Source organism: Schistocerca gregaria, chromosome 6, assembly GCF_023897955.1.
Source record: "Schistocerca gregaria isolate iqSchGreg1 chromosome 6, iqSchGreg1.2, whole genome shotgun sequence".
NCBI classification, from domain to species: domain Eukaryota; kingdom Metazoa; phylum Arthropoda; class Insecta; order Orthoptera; family Acrididae; genus Schistocerca; species Schistocerca gregaria.
The window spans coordinates 273,321,531-273,340,446 of record NC_064925.1 but is presented as its reverse complement, the minus strand read 5'-3'; the positions used below and the strand labels follow the sequence as shown (position 1 = coordinate 273,340,446).

Genomic DNA, 18,916 nt, shown 5'->3' with positions numbered 1-18,916 from the left:
CGTGCGCAACAGGTTGCTTGCATTTAAAGTCAACTGACTCCGAAGTAGCCCAAAAAGTATCAATTTCCATTCGCAGCTGACAAATACGAACGCAAAACGAGTACGGTTATAGTAGACGTATATCTTTATACAGGGTGTCCGAAAAGTCTTTCCCTGATTACATAAATTGATAACTCACGCTAGAAGTAAGATACAAGTATGAAACTGGTGTCTAATTGTTTACAAACTATCAAAGTTTTTTTCACGCATGAGTGAAGTTCCACTTCCATTGTTGCCCAATGGCAGTACGCGTCGATATGACTTAGCGGTCGAAATGCTATCACGTGTTGAGGACGATGATGGTTATCTCAAACGAACTGCCTTTACCGACGAAGCGACCTTTTTTGTCAGTGGAGTACTCAATCGCCATCATTTGCGCATTTGGGGTTCACAACCCCCTGGCGAGATCATGGAGTGCGCCAGAGGAAGTCGAAAGGTGAACGTTTGGTGCGCGCTGTTGCACGATAGAATTATCGGGCCATTCTTCTTCGCTGAGGCTACCATCACATCTGTAGTGTATCTGGACATGTTGCTCCTGTATGCTGTTCCTCAGCTGCTTCAGTATCACCGTGATGTCTTGTTTCAGCAAGACGGTGCACCGCCTCATTGGAGTTTGAACGTCCGTGCCTATCTCGGTGTGACCTTTCCTGGGCGATGGATTGGTAGTGATGGGTCAACGGTTTGGCCTTCACGTTCTCCTGACAAAACCCCATTAGACTACTTTTTATATGATTATGTCAAGGACGAGGTCTACCGAACAGGTGTAAAAGATCTTGAAACCCTGCAGCAACGTCAGTTCGGAACTGCGCGACTGCTACGGTCGCAGGTTCGAATCCTGCCTCGGGCATGGATGTGTGTGATGTCCTTAGGTTAGTTAGGTTTAAGTAGTTCTAAGTTCTAGGGGACTGATGACCACAGATGTTAAGTCCCATAGTGCTCAGAGCCATGTTTTTGAACCTACGGCAATGGATATCCACAGTCGTTCAACCGATCCCTCCTAATGTGTGGACGGAAACTGAATATCGCCTAGATGTGCTACGTGCTACCAAGGGTGCTCATATGGAAGTTTACTGATGTGTGAAAAAAACTTTGATAGTTTCTAAACAATTAGACACCAGTTTCATCTATGTATCTTACTTTTAGCCTGAGTTATCAATTTATGTAATCAGGGAAAGACGTTTCGGACACCCTGTATTATTTTATTTTCACTTCAAGTTCCGTAGGATCAAATTGAGGAGCAAATCTCCAAGGTCATGGAACGTGTTAGTACATGAAATTACAACGTAAAAGTAATAACAGTTAAATGTTCATGAATCCGAAAAAAGTCAGTCCATAAGTTTAAGTAAATGCTACCAGGAATACAATAAGAATCACCTTAATTTTTCAAGGAACTCCTCGACGAATAGACGGAGTGACCCATGAGGAAACTCTTCAGTTCCGGTTTGAAAGCGCGTGGATTACTGCTAATATTTTTGAATTCGAGTGGCAGCTTATTGAAAATGGGTGCAGCAGTATACTGCACACCTTTTTGCACAAGAGTTAAGGAAGTCCGATCCAAATGCAGGTTTGATTTCTGCCGAGTATTAACTGAGTGAAAGCTGCTTATTCTTGGGAATAAACTAATATTGGTAGCAAGAAACGACAATAAGGAATATACATATTGAGAGGCCAATGTCAAAATACCCAGACTCGTGAACAGAGGTCGACAAGAGGTTCGTGAACTCACATCAATTATTGTCCGAACCGCCCGTTTCTGAGCCAAAAATATCCTTTTAGAATGGGAAGAGTTACCCTAATATATAATACCACACGACATAGGCGAATGAAAATAAGCGAAGTAGACTAATTTTGATGTCGATAAATCACTTCTTATACCGTTCTAATAGTAACAATGGCAGTATTAAGCCTTTGAACAAGATCCTGAACGTGGGCTTTCCACGACAGCTTGCTACCTATCTGAACACATAGAAATTTGAACTGTACAGTTTCACTAATCATATGCCCGTTCTGTGAAATCAAAACGTCAGGTTTTGTTGGATTGTGTGTTACAAATTGTAAAAACTGAGTCTTACTGTGACTTACCATTAGTTTATTTTCCACAAGCCATGAACTGAGGTCATATACTGCACTATTTGAAACAGAGGCAATGTTGCACACAACATCATTTACTTCCAAGCTAGTGTCACCAGCAAACAGAAATATTTTAGAGTTACCCATAATAGCAGAGGGCATATCATTTACATAAATAAGAAACAGGAGTGGCCCCAACACTGATCCCTGGGGCATGCCCCACTTGACAGTACCCCAATCAGACCCCACATCACAGCCATTCTCAATACTGTGGATAATGACCTTTTGCTACCTTTTGCTAAAGTAAGAGGTGAACCCATTGTGAGATACTTCCCGTAGTCCGCAATGGTCCAACTTCTGGAGCAATATTTTATGATTAACACAATCAAATGCCTTATTTAAATCAAAAAATGTGCCAAGCGTTCGAAACGTTTAGTTTAGCCCATCCAATACCTCACAGAGAAAAGAGAATGTAGCATTTTCAGTTGTTAAGCGACTTGTAAAGCCGAACTGTACATCTGATAGCAAATCGTGTGATATAAAATATCAATTAACCTTACATAAACAGCCTTTTCAATAACTTTTGCAAACACTGGTAGTATAGAAATAGGTCTAAAATTATCTACATTATCCCTTTATCCGTTTTTATAAAGCTGCTTTACTACTGAGCACTTTAATCGCTCAGGAAGCTGACCATTCCGAAAGGAAAAATTACAGATATGGCTAAATACAGGGCTAACATGTGCCGCACAGTACTTTAATATTCTGCTAGACACTCTCTGTTAGGAATTTACGTAGCAATCGTAATTTACACCAGAAAGTAAGCTAGAAGCTGATGTCGATGTCACCTGGACCGTGTCATAAGCTCGGATAGCACGAGGGTGATACAGAAAGCCGACAAGTTTCAAGCAAATGCGAGAAACCCAAATCAGGAAGGTAGGCGGGAAAGTGAGCCTTGCTCTTCCGGACTATGAGGCTTCTATAATAACGTAGGCTGCGCGACTAGCGCAATCCAGACTCCCAGCTGAAACTCGAATGCAGTTTTCTCTCTCTGCCGACCGATCTACACACTAGTTCAAAGAACGGTAGTTCAGTTAAGCACTGATTCAATTTAGGTGCCAGATCGTTATCGTCATGTTTCAGTAGTTGTGAGGGCAACAGAATGCTGAATTTTAAATGATAAATTTTTTATTCAACAAAGCGTTCTCTCCTCTCAGTCCTAACATGGTCCAGTGTCGGAATAAAAACAGTTCTTTTCCAATATGTCATAGCATCATCTTCATGATGGCAGTTTCCTGTGTGCCTTTGTCTGCCTGTAAGAAGAGGAATACTCATCTCCACGTATAACTCTTCCATAACTGCCTTCACCGGCCGTTATGGCCAAGCGGTTCTAGGCGCTACAGTCTGGAACCGCGCGACAGCTACGGTCGCAGGTTCGAATCCTGCCTCGGGCATGGATGCGTGTGATGTCCTTCGATTATTTAGGTTTAAGTAGTTCTAAGTTCTATGGGACTGATGACCTCAGTAGTTAAGTCCCATAGTGCTCAGAGCCATTTGAACCATAACTGCCTTCGTCTCTTCAGCAATACGAGGAAAGTGGCTATCAGCTCTCATGCCGTCGTACAGCTTGAGCGTTGAATCTAATTTGCTTTTGCCATCGCGACGTCGAAGTCAGCGTCTTGTAAGATTTTGCTGATTGGATGTGTTATGCTCATAATGCCATCCGGTGGAAACAGAGTGACAATAAACGTCCAGGCTGATTGGCGGGGGCGGTACAGATGGCAGTAAGTCCCCCCTCCCCCATATGTATCCGCCACTGGTCCAGTCACATTAATGTGGCCATCTGTCAGGAGCCTGAATAACCACCTATTGCAGCGTGGACCGTTGTAAGACGTGGAGGAAAAAAGTCAGTGAGGTTCTGGAAGGTATCGACAGGCATATGTAGCCATACCGACTTGTGCCGTGGTCAGCTGCGCTGGGTTTCTCAGTTAAGGATCAAAAAAATGGTTCAAATGGCTCTGAGCACTATGGGACTTAACATCTGAGGCCATCAGTCCCCTAGAACTTATAACTACTTAAACCTAACTAACTTAAGGACATCACACACATCCAAGCCCGAGGCAGGATTCGAACCTGCGACCGTAGGGATCGCGCGGTTCCAGACTGAAGCGCCTAGAACCCCTCGGCCACAACGGCCGGCAGTTGAGGATCCATGGTGCGAATAGCTCGATCAGTGTAGTCCCATAGATTTTCGATTGGGTTTACATCCGGGGAGTTTGGTGGCCCGGGGATTACAGTTGACTCATAATGGTGCTTTTCGAAGCTGTGTGGTGCGTTACATTTTCCTACTGGTAGATGCCATCGTGCCAAGGTGCCCAAGCATAGGTGCGTTGTTGTGTTGATCCATTGTGCCTTCCAGAACGCCGAGATCACGCAAAAACATTCACCAGACCATAATTATCCCTCCCTCTGGCCTGGAGCTTTACGACTATGGTTGCAGGGCCATACACACTAATAGCAATCTGTCCGATGGAGCATAAAACGTGATTCATCTGAAAAAGCCACCTGTCGCCACTCAGTGGACGTCCGGATGCTGCCTGGCGTGCAAATTGTAGCCCTTGTCGTCGATGAACAGCAGTCAGATTGGGTGCATGAACCAGGCATCCTCTGCGGAGGCCCATCCACAGCAACGTCGCTGAACGATCGTTAACGAGACACTGTTGGTAGCCTCTTGGTTCATAGCGGCCGTCAGTTGCTCAACAGTTGTAAGTCTTTTAGAGCGTACATATCTTCTCAGCCGTTTTTCACCCCCGTCATCTATGACGTGTGGTGACCACTGTCGCCTCGGCGCCGGTTTTGGATAGCACCATTTTGCCATGCACGGTATACTTTAGACACGGCGACCCGCGAACAATTCACATACTTAGCCGTTTCGAAAATGCTTCCACACTTGGTGCAATGCTAATGATCATGTCCTTTTGGATGTCAGATAAACCACTCCGCTTCCTGCCGGCCGTGGTGGCTGAGCGGTTCTAGGCGCTGCAGTCCGGAACGGTGCGACTGCTTTGATCGCAGGTTTGAATCCTGCCTCGGGCATGGATGTGTGTGATGTTCTTAGGTTAGTTAGGATTAAGTAGTTCTAAGTTCTAAGGGAATGATGACCTCAGATTGTTAAGTTCCATAGTGCTCAGAGCCATTTGAACCATTTTGAACTCCGCTTCCGCAATACGGCAACGACTACACTGTTCTCTGCGTCCTCCCAGTACGTTTTATACCGGGCGTCTCTCCTATACCTCGGAAGGCGCGTTTTCTTTTTTGTGTTGTTTAGCTAGAGTCAACCCAAACAATTACTAGTCGTCATGCGTTTCATGCGACACTCAGTGACAAAAGGTAGCGTCGGTTTGTTTCCCTTTACAAACAAAATTATTTTAAATCGGAATTTTACGTGCTCTTTGGATAGAGCGCTCCCGAATTAGTGGACAATAAAACGCGAAGAATAAACAGCAAATCATCAGCGACTCAGTCCGCCCTGATAGCTGAGTGGACTGTAATGCCAAGGGCCCCGGATTCGATTCCCTGCTGGGTCGGAGATTTTCTCCGTTCAGGGACTGGATCTTGTGTTGTCTCTACTATCATCATGTCATCCACCGACAAGCAAGTCCCCGAAGCTCCGTACACTCGAAAGACTTGCGCCAGGCGATGGATCCACCCGACGGGAAGCCCTAGCCACACGACGTTTCCATCAGCGACTCAGTAGCGTTGCATACTTGGCGGCAGCAGTCAGCTTGGGCCAGGGCAGTGATGTCGCTACTGGAGTACTGATTGTTCTTCGGGTTTTACTGTCCCTGTTATAAATTAAAGGTAGCACTAATCTGGGAGCTCACTTCGAAAGGGCAAGTGAAATTCCACTTAAAAAATCATTTTGTTTGTAACGCGAAACAAACCCACTATTTCTGTGGACACTGGTGGCGGATACAAATGAGGGGCGGGGGGGCTTATTGCTGTGCCGCCTCCGCCAGTCAGCCTGCACGTTTATTGTCATTCTGTTTACACTCAGTGATATTATGAGCATAACATATCCAGTTAGCAAAATCTTACAAGACCCTAGCGTGGACGTCGCGATGGCAAAACAAATTAGATTCGACGCTCAAGATGTACGACGGCATGAGAACTAATGCTGATAGCCACTTTGCTCGCGTTGTTGAAGAGACGAAGGCAGTTATGGAAGAGTTATACGTGGAGATGAGTGTTCCTCGTCTTACAGGCAGACAAAGACACAGGGAAAACCACGTTCATAATGATGATGTTATGCCATATTGGAAAAGAACTGTTTTTATTGCTTCATCGACCATGTTCAGACTGACATGAGAGAATGTTTTGCTGAAGAAAATATTTATCACTTAAATTCAACATACTTTTGCCCTCACAATTACTGAACCATGACGGTAATAAGAATCGTGATGAGCAGTACTATTTGTATTTGGGTCGACTCCATCTGCACAATGCGAAAACGAAATATTACATTATCTGCTGAAACACCAAAGAAAATATCCCTGACTACTGTTAGGAGAGACGCAATGTGTACCCTCCACTGTTACTGCTACTACCTGCCGTCTGTGAATGGTTATTGCGCTTTGACATCCAACATCGACGATGGTCACTTTGATGTGACTGGACCGCGCGTAATGATATTACACGTCTGTTATATGCGCGCCACAGGCCAAGATGTCGAGCGAACAAATAAAACTGCATACTCATCTTCACATTTCGACACAAAATTTTAAGTCAAAACATTATCATCACTAAATTAGAATTATATTAATACCTTCAGCTGCTGACGGGCGTGATATATATCATGTTCACATAGCAGGCGCTCTATGCATCTTTTTTCTTCATTTTGTTCGGTATTGTTCGTTGCGTTTGGCCTGGGCGGACGTCACATGATATCCTTTCAAGTTGATCGTGGATTCCTTTACTCAGTTCTTTTTATTACAGAGGCTGACCGAACACGCTGAGCTACCGTGCCAGCATCCATCTGAGCCACCGAGGGCACAGAGGATAGCGCGACTGCAGGGACTACCTCGCGCACGCCTCCCGCGAGACCCACGTTCTCGCATTGTATGTCCACTACATTCGAAGTGTCCCACCCCAACACACTCATCACTCGTGGAAGACATTCTTACCAAGCCCTGTAAGAGTTCGGGGAATATGTGTGCTTCCGCACAGAAGAAGGTCATGGCCGGTATTGCCAGAACTATACACTTATATGGATATGGTGTCTGTACTTTCGGACATGTCCGAAAGAGCAGACACCAAATCTATATAAATATATTATGATCACTGTTTATCGCGAGCCTGAATGCAGCCTGGTGATGTTCCGGACATTTGACGGTGTAAGGAAAGTATACAAGGTGAATCACTTAAGTCTTGCACCGCAAATATTCCGGAAATGTAAATTTCTATTGATGGCCAGCTTTCACAGAATGGATTGGTAGTCGGGGGCTCGTATTGTTATCCAATAAACAGATTGCAATAGCACTTATAAAGTGTATTTCTTGTGAAAATATGCATTTCTTTAGATGGAAGAATGCCCACTAATATTAAAAAACTAAAAGTGGGAGAAATTAGAATGTCAGAGGTGATTGTTGCAACATTCTAGTGGTGTCGTTTACGAGATATCGTATTGTGCAAAGTTTTCACACCGACTCTTGTTTGTGCCATTCAACCTGCGTAGTTGATAGATATGATATTGTTTGCTTACAGCATGATTGTCTGTTCCTTGAGAGCATTGCGACTTGCTAGTCAGTGTGCGACAGCCCAAGCAGAAGGCCGTGAGTGGACGGTGGGGTTTACAAATATAGAAAAAGCCGACATGCTCGTGGTGTATGCAGAGTTTCGGAAGAATGCAGTTCATTATTGTACAGTGTAGGCGGCAAGATTTTCCAACAGACGTCAACCACCTTCGCAATTATTTATCAACCAGTTACTCGAAAGTGGTAGTGTAACACCTAGACAACGTTACAGAAGGAAAGAAGTGACGATAGAAGAAGGGGAAACTAATGTTCTTGCTCCAGTTGCGGTTGAACCACGTATTAGCTTCCGCATAATCGCACGAGGAAGTCGCATGTGTCAGGCAAGCGCTCTACGCATTCTTCATCGACGTAGCTTCCATCCATATCATGTCTCCGCATCAAGCGCTGCATGGAAACGATCACGACAATCGTGTTAGCTTCTGCACGTAGAGATTACGACAGGATACTCCAGATGTATCATGTATCTTGTTTAGTGATGAAGCCCCATTTAACAATTATGGTCAGCTGGAAATGAAATGATCGTTTGGCGTGATTGGCCGGGAGGCCCCATGCGGGGCAGGTCCGGCCGCCTTGGTGCAGGTCTTATCCAGCGGGAATCGAACCTGGGCCCGTAGGACAGCAATCCGTCACTCTGACCACTCAGCTGTCGGGGCGGACAACGGTCTGGTAAACAGCCGAAACATGCACTGTTGGTGTGTGGACAAACCTCGTAGACCTCGTCAGGTAGAACGTCAGCGTGCAGTGAATGTAAGCGTGTTGTGTGGGATAGTGAACCATCAGCTCATAGGCCCGACTTTCATAGACGGAACACTAACGAGCATAACTATCGTAGCCTCCTAAGACACCATCTTCCACGGATGCTAGAGGACATTCCGCTGCAGACTAGGAGGAACCTGTGGTACCAATATGATAGTTGCCCAGCTCATAGTGCACAAAGCACTACAAAGCGTTTTCGTTAATTGTTTCCACATCATTGGACTGGACGCGGAGGACCTTACCTTGGCCGGTCCGTTCCCTGGATTTGACGCCTGTAGACTTTTTTCTATGGGAAAAGCTGGGTCGCTGTCTACAAGGACATACCAACTACACCCGATGATATGCAACAACGTATTACTGTAGCCTGCTCTGACATCTCCGTTGAAATGCTGGCACGTGTACAGCAGTCGTTCCACAGCAGACTGGAAGCGTGAATTGCCGCTGCCGGTGATCATTTTGAACACAACCTGTGACAGTCAGTTGTCTCATTACTGATCAGAATCCACATAACTAACGTATGCACTTGTGTTGTTCTTTATTGTGTGCTACCGCATGTATTGTGCAAGTGTCGGTGTGGGAACTTTCTAAAATACGATATCTCATAAACGATTTGGACTAGAATCCTGCAACAGCGTCATCAACGAACAGTTGCACATTACTGTTCACCCCATGCGCCAGATCATTTATGTATGGGAAACAAGAGAGAGAACAAAAACGATCCTCCAGGGTTACGCGGAACACAGTCTAACAACCGCTGATGTAGAAGACACAGTCTTGTGAAATCGGAGTTGCATCATCTGCCAAGAGAAATTGTGCACTTGGATGCAGTTTGCCTTAGCCTTTGGACTGGTAGGATAATTATATCGGTGCAGCAGATAAAAGATTCAAAACAATGCATAGGCTACCAGCTGGAAGGCCTCTCTACAAGGCACGAAAGAAGAGGCTATCACTGTTTCACATAGCTTACAGTCCAAGGATGAAGACAACCGCCTTGTTTGTCGTTCGTTGTCAAGGGAGAGAAAACAAATGGAGCATTGTCGAAGTCTCTGGCAAGAGTTCAGCAGCTGCAAGGCTGTTACCTTTAAGAGACGCCCAGTTGTACTGGTGGCGGTAGTAATTGATGCTCCAGGTATCCACTGTGCCAGCCACGGTACTTTGAGGCACTCGGCGGAGGGTGCTTGTTCATACTATCATTCCTCCCTTCCCTGCCAAAAGGGAAAAAAATTCTTGACGTACTCGTTAAGTTCTCGCAGCTAGGGTTCACAACCCTATTCGATGTTCTAAAGTACATCTGGGTCACCTTTGACTGTAAAATTGGTTGTTTATGAAACCCACTATTGCAGTTTCGGCCGCGTGACCATTGTCGAGTAGAGTACTGCAAAAATGGAGTACATATATCGAATGCCACTCCCATCATGCCATCCATACACCAGCTACACACCGAAGCACATTCCGAGTAATATGTATTTTATTTTTATCCCATACATGGTATGAGTGCCATTCTATAAGGCGCGATCAAAAAGTTACTGTTCCAAGTCCACACTAACCTCTCGCTTACATGTCGGTGCTTATGTAGGGTAGTCAGAAACAGACTGAAAAGTATTTTAGTGTTGCAGGGTACGTTGTGCTGATAAATAATTCTTAAAAAAAAGTTCGATAAGTCGCGCCATTTCCAAGTTATTTAGCACTGAAATTAGCCAATAATGTCGAGCGTGCAAATTCAAGGAGCCTGCCAGAGACAGTGTTACCAAATGCGTTCTTCGTTTGGTTTTCTCAAACCGAACAAGCACAGATTTTATTCACCTAGCTTCCTGTTATCGCCTCCGAAAAGGCTTATTTTAAGTGGTAATGAGCATTTGAACAAGTGGTAACTCGCAGATCCACATATGTCTGTGCATTACCGCATTTTAGCACCTGCAAGTGCTTTAAATTGTGTGCGCGACTACCTGATTGGCGAACTTCAATGCAAGGTGCAACGTATAGAATTTTGTTCTTAACAGTTATTTCTCAGATCAACCCCTTCCCAGCATCCTTACAAGCTTCTCAGACTCTTTTTGACTGTCCAATATAACCGCATCGGAGTCACGCTGAATCTTATATACGCTGCAGCAACGCCCTCAAACGTTAACTATTTTGTCGCCTCTTAAGTGTATCCGCTCTGTTTTTGCAGTTCTTAATACCGCAGGTAGTAACTCCCATAAGGCCGAAGTTGTGATACTGGGTTTTATAAATAAATAATTTTACAGTCAAAGGCGATAATGATGTGCTTTAAAAAAGTCTCGCTGTACATTTCCGTAAACGTAAACAGTACATCAATTGGGGAGAAGCTTTAACACCATCACGCTTTAGTGAAACTGCATTGGTAAAAATACTCTTAAAATCCCGGAAAGCTTGTAAAAGGATAAAGAATTAATTATTCCATCCAGGTATATTCCGTGCAATGAGATACGCAATTAAAGTATAAATATTAGTGTGTGCACGAAGTTTATTTATTACTCCTTTTTTTTTTTTTTTTACATGCGACAAGAACTCTAGAATCTACTGCAGGCCTTGCTTCACTCTAATTATTATGCTATAATCATCAGAGTTTCTACCATCTACAGTTCATTAATAACATTTTTGCTCTTGTTTTATGAATCATACTGTCCAGCCCCAAAAACACAACACGATGTCGCACCGACAGTCCATCTTGCCGCCCCCTCTGCGAAGGAAGCAGGCAGGGGGAGAAACTGATTCTCACATCGAGCACTGTTTTGGAACACAGACCCGCTTCACTGAAGCTTAGGAACGGTTTTTCACACGTTCAATAAAATCCTTGACCCACGTTTGGAGGTCAGAACAACAACTGTGTAAGCTGTAAATATTTTTGGTTTAATGTTGCAATCTTATCACAGAAAATACAGGCATTTACACAGTTTACAATGTGACAATGTTACGACAGTTGTCAGACAAACGCATCTCGTTCTCAGAAAGTGAAATAACCCTAAACACAACAATGGTAAATTATAATTAGAAGTTTCTTTACAAAATTATTCTTACAACTACGTCATGATTACGCTTCAAAGTTCGGTACTATTTAGGACGACAATCAAGTCTACGGAGGATGGTTAGTTTTGTGACAAGATGAGCATAAGATTATCCAAGGTCGCTCGAGTTTACAGTGGACGCAAGCTGGTGAAACAACAAGTTTACGCTTCTGCTCATGGTACCTGAGCTGCGATGAGCTGTCATCTGCATGGCTGCTCTCGTCCTCTGAAATTCCTGTAAAAATTAATTAAGCCATTGCTCATTTTTCCAGCAGAAACTCTCCCTATGTTTCTCGTTATGAGAGAAAACATGTGCTCATCCCTAGTCTTGGAATATGGCGATATGCACGCACATGGCTGGAGCAGCGTGCGCACTTGACGCGAGTTCAGAGAGAAGTCCGCGATAATTTCGCTCTTGTCTTTCTCGTAGCCGAACTGTCTCCCCACCTGGTATCTTACGTTCTCCACGTCACGGCTTTTTTCGACCAATAGAAGCGTTCCTCTAATTTTGTGGAAACTCTCTCCGCCAATTGCAAGGGCCCTACCATTGAACTGCGTCGAAATCTTGCACTTTACTTCTTCATATTTCGTTTCCGCCAATCGGACGTTTTGTACCCGCTCCAGACACCTAAAAGTCACATGCATACATCACATGTGTACCATTCGTTGTTCTCATGATCAACTGCACTACTGGTTTTGTCCGTATCCATTTGGAGTTCCAAGATGCAGTTTTCTAAAGCTTCTCTCTGTCTTACTTCTGGTGGCCTGTTGCTTGCTCTCCAGTACGCGTTACCTGTCCGGTCGCTGGCTACCACATCGGGACGCCCTCCCATGTCGCAGCCTCTGCTTCTGCCCACGCTCGCTCCCACAGAAAACATTTCCTCTCACTGTTTGTTTCACCTTCTGCTCACTGACATGCATTATATAGGAGCGGTGTGTTAATACTGTCGATTGTCACCTGTTTTGCTTTACATACTTACAGGCAAACCTGCTCATTACCGCCAAACTAAATTAGCTGTCATGCTCACCTTCCTGTTACGATGTACAAAACTCTTATGTAGGCTGCGAAATTGACCTCCATTTATTCAACCACCTTACAGTACTATACATAAACAGTTCAGATTTGAAAACACAGACGACTTTATACGATTTTTCTTGAGTGTGGAATTCCACTGGATGTATTAATGGCTGTAGAAACGTCTTAGCACCGTACTACATACCACATGATTATAATTAAAGTGCAGCTGCTCACGGGGGTCCAACGCGGGCTGTGAAACTTGGTAGATACACTAACGTGTTAATGTGGAACCGATTTAAGCTGGAAAAATATTAGTTCCAATTATGGCCACCACGTGCAAATCTGGCGCTGTACACTGTTTGTATGACGGTATGGTATCCACATTGTGTTTTGACAAGTCATAACGTGAGTGAACAGTACTTCAGTTTTTTGCAGATGACGCTGTCGTTTATCGATCAAAACAAACTGCAAAACGATTTAGAAAAGATATCTTACTGGTGCAAAAGTGGCAGTTGAACTTAAATAACGAAAAGTGTGAGGTCATCCATATGAGTGCTAAAAGGAACTCGTTAAACTTAGGTTACACGATAGTCTAATCTAAAAGCCGTAAATTCAACTAAATACCTTCTTATTACAATTACGAACAACTTAAATCGGAAGGAACACATAGAAAATATTGTGGCGAAGGCTAACCAAAGACTGCGTTGTATTGGCAGGACACTTAGAAAATGTAACAGACCTACTAAGGAGACTGCCTACACTACGCTTGTCCGTCCTCTTTTAGAATACTGCTGCGCGGTGTGGTTCCTTACCAGATAGGCCTGACGGAGTACATCGAAAAAGTTCAAAGAAAGACAGCACGTTTTGTATTGTCGGGAAATATGGGAGAGAGTGTCACAGAAATGATACAGGATTTGGGCTGGACATCATTAAAAGAAAGGCGTTTTTTGTTACGACAGAATCTTCTCACGAAATTCCAATCACCAACTTTCTCTTCCGAAAGCGAAAATATTTTGACACCGACCTACATAGGGAGGAACGATCTGTACGATAAAATAAGGGAAATCAGAGCTCGTACGGAAAGATATAGGTGTTCGTTCTTTCCGTGCGCAATACGAGATTGGAATAATAGACATTTGTGAAGGTGGTTCGATGAGCCCTCTGCCAGGCATTTAAATGTGATTTGCAGAGTATCCATGTAAATGTAGATGTAGAGTATCGCCGTCTGAAAGGTTTGAGGAGAAGCACGATGTCACTAAATGGCTTAAAAAAGATGATCATGAGATACGGAAACGCAGGTGAACGTGTTGCACACGTGGAAGGCTTCCAATGCCAGTGCAAGCTATTGACGAGGTTGCTGTTGCTGTAAGTGACCCTGCAGCAGGTGACCCTCACAGCGCCACTGCTCGCGCGGTGTCACGTGAATGGTCAAAAGTCTGGAAAGTTTTGCGGTCTAGTGCCCATACTAGAGCCAGACGGTGCAGAAACTGAAACCTCACGATCCGCAGCAACGTTCTGAATTTACTTGGTTCCTGGCACGACTCGACGTTGATGAGATTTGGCCAGACAATATTCTATGGAGTGAAGAGGCACAGCTTACACTACAGTGTGCAGTGAATATACAGAACTGTTAAACCGCGTGTTCCGCACGAAGAGCCTTTTCACTGTCCGTTCTTCTTTGAAGACCTCTTAGGTGTACCGTAACGTCTACAATTTATCGAGACCTCTTTGTACAGCATGTGATACCTGTTCTGGAAGAGCGGATCTGTGTGGAAATCAGTGTTTTCGTGCAAGATGGGGAACACTTTATGTTGCTTTCCCAGTGAATGATCTGCTTAATTCAACCTTCAACGAAAGTATCACCTACATCTACGTCTACTTACTACATATACGTCTACCTCCAGAGGTTTTCCAGAAGCAAGGCCTGCAAGATCACTTGATCTGAATCTACGTGTTTACCAACGTCACGTTCGGCCTTTACCTCATCTGAAGGCTAGTATGCGGGAACTAGTTGCTTAGATTCCACTGGAGCTGCTGCGAGCAACTGTTGAGCATATAGTTTTTCGGACTCATCGACGTCTCCGGCGCTCATATTGAACAAGCGGCGATTAACAATAAAATCAGCATGGATCCCTTCTCACTTGTTTGACCTTTTCTGCCCATCTCCCATTCCTAATCCAAAACATACGGAAACATTACTATTCTTTCTTGCGTTCACAGTGCCAGTTTTGCACCTGGTAGCCAGAACTGGAACTAGTTTTTTCCGGCGTTAATCGGTTCTTTATTAACGCATTAGAATATCTACCACGTTTCGCTGCCATACGATAATCACAGCCAACTCTGAACCTCTATCAAAAAGAGCACTTTAATTATCATCGCCCAGTACAAAATTAATGTTAACAAAAGAAATTAATTTTCTGTATAAGGCCACGATCATTGTAAATGAAACCGTCGTTTCGATAGCATAATAAATTTGTTTATTACGTCGATTCAGCTGCAGTCATAATCAGATACAAAAAAACTTAGAACTTGCAAAACAGGGTTTAGCGTTAGTATTTATTACCTGTGCTTACTCTTACGTTCATTTGCAAGTACTTAGTCTTTTATATCTGATGATGACAGTAGCCTAAACGGCGTATTAAAGAAACTATTTAAGCGATGTAGACGGTTTTATTCACAAAACATACCGCGTAAATTGGCGCCAATTCTCAAACTTTCTGGCACCCTGCAGAAAGAAACTAATACATTGTGCTCCTAGAAATTAAGAATAAACTTCTTAAAACCAAAGAGCTCCAGAAAGGAAAATACCATGTGGTAACAATAGTTTATAGTGCAGCTACTCATAGAAGTCCAGTGTGTAATTATCGAATGGCAGCGAAACTTACCAGATATTGTAATGTGTTAACACGAAACCGATTTACGCTGAAAAAACATTAGTTCAAATGTTGGGCACCAGGTGGAAATCTGGGGCTGTGAAAGCAAGAAAGACATATAGAAATGCTTCCATGTGTTGTATTAGGAATGGAACGTGGGCAGAGAAGCTCAAACAAGTAAGAAAGGCATAATGGTGATTTTATTAATAGCTGCCGCTTACACAGTTTGTTAGTTTGTTCAACATGAGTACCGGAGACGTCTACGAGATCCTATACTGCACCAAATTTGCACCTGGTGGCCAAAATTGGAACTAATTTTTTTCTAGCGTATATCGGTTCAGCCGCGCGGGGTGGCCGTGCGGTTTGAGGCGCCATATCACAGACTGCGAGGCCCCTCCCGCCGGAGGTTCGAGTCCTCCCTCGGGCATGGGTGTGTCTGTTATTCTTAGTATAAGTTAGTTTAAGGGAGCGAAAGGCTGTTTACAATTTGTACAGAAACCAGATGGCACTTATATGAGTCGAGGGGCCTGAAAGAGAAGCAGTGGTTGGGAAGGGCGTGAGACAAGGTAGTAGCCTATCCCCGAAGATATTCAATCTGTATATTGAGCAAGCAGTAAAGGAAACAAAAGAAAAGTTCGGAGTAGGAATTAAAATCCATAGAGAAGAAATAAAAACTTTGAGGTTCGCCAATGACATCGTAATTCTGTCACAGACAGCAAAGGACTTGGAAGAGCAGTTGAACGGAATGGACAGTGTCTTGAAAGGAGGATATAAGATGAACATCAACAAAAGCAAAACGAGGATAATGCAATGTAGTCGAATTAAGTCGGGTGATGCTGAGGGAATTAGATTAGGAAATGAGACATTCAAAGTAGTAAAGGAGTTTTGCTATTTTGGAAGCAAAGTAACTGATGATGGTCAAAGTAGAGAGGATATAAAATGTAGGCTGGCAATGGTTAGGAAAGCGTTTCTGAAGAAGAGAAATTTGTTAACATCGAGTATAGATTTAAGTGTCAGGAAGTCGTTTCTGAAAGTATTTATATGGAGTGTAGCCCTGTATAGAAGTGAAAGGTGGACGATAAATTGTTTAGACAAGAAGAGAATAGAAGCTTTCGAAATATGGTGCTACAGAAGAATGCTGAAGATTAGGTGGGTAGATCTCATAACTAATGAGGAGGTATTGAACAGAATTGGGGAGAAGAGAAGTTTGTGGCACAACTTGACAAGAAGAAGGGACCGGTTGGTAGGGCATATTCTGAGACGTCAAGGGTAGCGTGGAGAGTAAAAATCGCAGAGGGAGACCACGAGATAAGTACACTAAACAGATGGATGTAGGTTGCAGTAGGTACTGGGAGATGAAGAAGCTTGCACACGATAGAGTAGCATGGAGAGCTGCATCAAACCAGTCTCTGGACTGAAGACCACAACAACAACAGAAGTTAGTTTAGGCAGTGTGTAAGTCTAGGGGCCGATGACCTCAGCAGTTTGGTCCCTTAAGAATTCACACACATTCGAACATTTATATTGGTTCAGCATTAACGCCTTAGCATACGTACCAACTCTGCCATGCGATAATACAGCCCATACTGGATCTCTGTGAGTATCTGCACTTTAATTATAAACACAAGGTATAAACGAAATGTGCGTATCTGGAGCATAGGAGAAATTCAGTGCGCTGCCGTGTGCGGGACAGGTGGAGCCCGTGACATTGACAGCAGGCTGTGAGCTGGTGTGGCCGGCGCCTTGTGCAACGGCGTGCCACGAGGATCAGCTGATGGGCACAACACTGCGGTGCAAATGTCAGGCTCATGGCGCGCATAGTCTGGCAGCGGCCTCACGTTAACCGCGATCCGATGCATCGCCTCATCCTGCGACAGCGATAGCCGCTGCGCTCACCAATCGCTGCGACACTCCTACCGTAAACACACGACGAGCGGTACAGAGGAACTTTCAGGGGTACCCTCCAAGAGTCAGAAACGGCATCGGGCCACAGAAATAAACTCGCGGGACAACAAATTAGTCACCCCCGTGCGCAAGCCCGGGTGAATCGTCAGGCCTATACAGATGGCGCAGTGATCGAGTCACTTGCCCAGTTTCACGCGCAATACCACTACGTGAACATAAGGCAGCAACGATGAGTGACACATTTACCCCAACGTGACAGTAGTCATGGGATACAGATATGCACCCATACAGGTGATGGTGGTATCTCGTACACGAGATATAAAATGGCAGTGCATTGGCGGACCTGTCATTTGTACTCAGGTGTTTCACGTGAGAAGATTTCCGACGTGATTATGGCCGCAAGACGGGTATTAACAGACTTTGAGCGCGGAATGATAGTTGTAACAAGACGCGTGCGACATGCAATTTCAGAAATCGTTAGGGAATTCAGTATTCCGAGATCAACAGTGTCAATAGTGTGCCGAGAAACCAAATTTCAGACACTAACTCTCACCACGGATAGCGAGTGACCGATGTCCTTCACTTAACGACCAAGAAGAAAAGGAAGAAGCAAAATTGGGCTTAACGTCCCGTCGACAACAAGGTCATTAGAGACAGAGCACAAGCACATATTGTGGCAAGAGAGGGGAATGAAATTGGCTGTGCCCTTTAAAGGAACCATCTCGGTATTTGACTGGAGAGATTTAGGAATATCACGGAAAATCTAAATCTGAATGGCCAGATGCGGGTTTGAACCGTCGTCCTCCCGAATGCGAGTCCAGTGTGCTAAACACTACGCGACCTTCAGCTATCGAGAGCACCGGTGTTTGCGCAGAGTTGTCGGTGTTAACAGACAAGCAACACTATGTAAAGTAATCACAGAAATTAATGTGGGACGTACGATGAACTTATAGGTTAGGGTAGTGTGACGAAATGTGGCGTTAATGGGCTCTGGCAGCGGATGACCGACGCGAGTGCCTTGGTTAACAGCACATCACCTGCAGCGCCTCTCCTGGGATGCTGACGACATCAGTTGGATCCTAGACAACTGGAAAACGTGGCCCGCGCAAATGAGCCGATTTCAATTGGTCAACGCTGATGGTAGGTTTCAAGTGTGGCGCAGATCCTACGTAGCCATGGAGCCAGGTTATCAACAAGGCACTGTGCAAGCTGGTGATGGATCCATAATGGTGTAGACCGTATTTGTATAGAATGGACTGTGTCCTCTGGTCCAATTGACTGTAAATAGTTATGTTCCGCTACTTGGAGTCCATTTGCAGCCATTAAAGGACTTCATGTACCCAAATAACGATATTTTTCATGAATGGCTATGCGCCAGATCCGTGGGAAACAACTGTTCGCAATTGGTCAGAACAT

General features: G+C 44.3%; 1 protein-coding gene across 1 annotated transcript in view; it reads left to right on the top strand.

The window, feature by feature from the left end:
- LOC126279058 (acylphosphatase-2) overlaps positions 1-18,916 on the top strand; it is a 132,745-nt gene that overhangs the window by 236 nt on the left and 113,593 nt on the right. The gene's annotated exons all lie outside the window — the stretch shown is intronic.